Source organism: Stegastes partitus, unplaced genomic scaffold (assembly GCF_000690725.1).
Source record: "Stegastes partitus isolate 25-593 unplaced genomic scaffold, Stegastes_partitus-1.0.2 Scaffold1743, whole genome shotgun sequence".
Taxonomy (NCBI): domain Eukaryota; kingdom Metazoa; phylum Chordata; class Actinopteri; family Pomacentridae; genus Stegastes; species Stegastes partitus.
The window spans coordinates 71631-75140 of NW_007579474.1; the positions used below are offsets into that span (position 1 = coordinate 71631).

A 3510-nucleotide genomic window follows, 5' to 3' on the forward strand; every position below is an offset into this window, starting at 1 on the left:
TTAAGGAAGATAAATTGTATAAATAAGAAGGTTAGACCTTTTTAAGAAGGATAAAAAGATGTTGTCAGGCTGCTGACACGTCCTTGACAACAACCTGGTGGCCTCGTATTGAATGGCCTTGATTAAGTGACTTTTCCCTGTACCTGCGCCACCTATAATAAATACGTGTAATGGATCTGGCCTTTTTCCTGCTACCTTGTCTACACACCATTGCCGAATCTGAAAAAAAATTGAGAGCTGCATCTCATTCAGAGATCTAATTAAAGCCAGGCCCTCACTTCGGCACATGATGCTCTTCCTCTTTTCTAAATGGGAAATCTGTTGACCAGTCACTGCCAAATCTGGAAGGTTTTCTACAGGCTCTTCCTCTGCTTGTTCGTTCAGCTTACGTTGTTCTACGCATTCTAGTCGTTCTGCCTCTTGCTGTGGGCACAACTGGCACCAGGAATCTTCATGCACATCATTAATATCCACCAGTTCCAATGTATCTGCTTCATTTTCAAATTCTTTCCTATTATTGTCCACAACAGACTTGACTGAATGTGTGGATCGGTCACTGAACCTCACACGACCCCTCGCATAAAACTGTTCAAAAGTTGCCCAGTTAGAAGGTTTGAGATCCACATCTACACGGTGAGGCAGAAACAACTGCAGAATGCTTTGATAAAAAGCTTCTGGCTTGTTGATCTTGGAAAAGCGAACGTAACGCAAAACCGCTGGTTTGCTTCGTGTTCGCTTTGTTACAAAACCACTCTTCTTTTTGAGTGCGACCCTGCTCTGGGATTTCTCATTTTTGCCCAGAGTATGATATTCTGATGCAAACGTCGCTAGGCACATGTCGTTGAAATCAACATGGTCTGGCCTGTTCTTATAGCGGTCCATTAAACTAGGCATCCACATGTGCTCCATACTAAATGCATCTGATGAGGCCTTTTGTTTTAACACAGACAAAGGCAAACTCATTCTAACAACATTCTCGCCTATTGGGACAAAAACAACTTTTCGAGAACATTCTTTCAGATGCATACTGCTGATCAGCCTATACACAGCCTCTTGAGCACAAACATCGCGGTTGTGTAAATACACACTGCCTAGGTTTTTCAATGCTTCTCTGGCACTCTGTTACCTTTGTTTGCTTCCCTTTGAGCATTACCTAACAACAAGCCCATCTCTCTCTCCAACTTTGAAATATAAGAGATGATATACACTACACACACATATGCATCTACAACATACTGGATATCCATATTAGCGTTCCAACATTTTAACAACAACTTACTATATGGATTGATCCAAACCTCATCAATTTCCCTTTTCAAGACTATGTGTGTTGTGCCACCACAACGTTTGTAGGCCTTCTCAAAGCTGTTGTAATGCCTAAACTACGAAACAACTCTGCCAAACTGTCAAAGCTACTGCTCTCATCAGACAGTGCCTTCTTGACAGCACTCAGGATGGCTAGTGCTCTCTCTTTAGACATTTGACACACACAAGGTGCCAAATTGTCTTTCCCATCTACCCGACACTTGCACTGCTTTTTGGAGTCTTCAGCACGACATATGAAAGTCCTTGTTGATGCTGGTTTTGGAAAATTGAAACGACAAACTGTTTTTTATTTGTATTTTTTCAACTTCTGGAGTGTCGCTTCGAATGCTGCTGGACAGATTTTACAATGTCCAACAGCCTCTCATCTCCTGACGGTAATTCACACGTCACATATTTGTCAATGAAATGTACCACCTCTGCATCACTGTTTTTATAATGGTGCATTCTCAATCCAAAAGAGGCAATGCACATGTGGGGAACCACGTTGCTGGAATTCCACCCTGTAAAAGTAATCCTTAATTTTACCAACTGGCTGTGATGCAGACATAAGGACTTCCCTCAAAGAGCAGTGCCACCTAAAATCAAACATTCGCGCCGCAGTGACAGGATTATGACGCAACAGCTCACACCTGTCTGCCCACTCTAAACCTTCAGCAGTCTCTGTTCTACCTTCTTGCTTCAAAAGGCTATTCAATAGGTTTATCCAACGCATATCAGCGGAGGAAAAAGAACAAAACCACGTTGGAAGTTGACGCACACACGCCAACAGGTCTCGCTGTGCTGCCTGCAAAAAGGCAGGGGTACCTCGAATAGGTTTTAAAAACCTATACCCATCATCAAACTCGAGCAGCTTCTTCAACGAGTCTTCGTTCTTGATCTGTTCCTTGGCAACTTGATGGGATTCGCTACTACCGGCTTCACCTTTCCGTAAAGCTATAGACACATTGGACACTACTTGTTCCACCTCGGACATGTCCTGAGCAAAAAATATATATTCAACATTCAGCGTGTGGAATCCTATTATTAAAATACCGCGACAATGTCAGACGATGCTGCCTACTTTCATGATACGTATTGCAGCCTTTTGGAAACAGCACTGGGAAGCATTTTGCTTCATTGTCTTCATCAGAAAGTAATTTAACGGGATTATTCCCTTCTGCTGGGGCCAGATTCAATATNTGGGTGTAGTGATTTGTATTGTACATATCTGCAGAAAAAAAATTCAGGAGGGGGTAAAAGGGAGAGGGAAAAAAATTACAAGAAATTGATAAAAACCTAAAGTAAAAATGAAATTAAGGGGAAGAATCAGGTTTGGGCTTGTTCCGGTTTGTGCTCCTTAATGAAGACCTCTAGTCTTCTTTTCTGGCATCTGCATTTGAACTTGTTCCCATTGGCATCACTTCTAATCCCCTTTTTTTGGAAAAAGAAACTTTAAGGGAGGGTTTGGGTTAGGTTTTTGAAAATCTGTCTCGATAACTTCACCTGCCGTGTCTGTCGACACAGCAGTTTGGGGTGGGAAGTTAAAGCAAATGCACTGGCCATCGCACGTTGTCAATGCTCTTTGATTCCTTCTAGTCATGGTTAGTGTCATATTGTTTTCTGACTTTCTCCGTTAGGTTAGAGTTTGTTCTCTTGAGTAGAGATTGTAGTCTCTTTCTTTGGGCTTCCGCCTTCAAAGTTTGTCTGGTTTTTTCCTTTGTTTTCTTAAGTAGTTGATTAATCTATTTTCGTCACGTTGTCCTGGCTGGGATCAGATTGTTCTTCCAGAACGGGATTTAATTTCTGATTTTTTTCCGTTCATTTTGGTTTGTGTTCCTGAATGAAGTCGTGGTCCCTTTCTGGGTATATGTTTTTGGATTTTGACTTGTTTTCTTCCATAGTTAATTAATCTATTTTCGTCACGTTCTCCTGGTTGGTGTCATATTGTTTTTCCAGAACGGGTTTTAATTTCTGATTTTTTCAGTCTGTTTTGGTTTGTGTTGCTGAATGAAGTCGTGGTCCCTTTCTGGGTATATGTGTCAGTGAGACATCCTCATGTGTTTACTTGCTTTTATGTGGAACTATATTTTAAATGCATGTTTTTATATTTCTAGATGTGTTTGGGTTTTATTAATATTTGTGTTTTTATGTGTGAACTTTGTTGCATGTTTTTGTTTATTTTTATATTGCTGCATGGGTTTGTTT

At 41.0% G+C, this 3510-nt stretch overlaps 1 pseudogene; it reads right to left on the minus strand.

The window, feature by feature from the left end:
* Nucleotides 1–3510, minus strand: part of LOC103372369 (uncharacterized) — a 9508-nt pseudogene continuing 5998 nt past the window's right edge.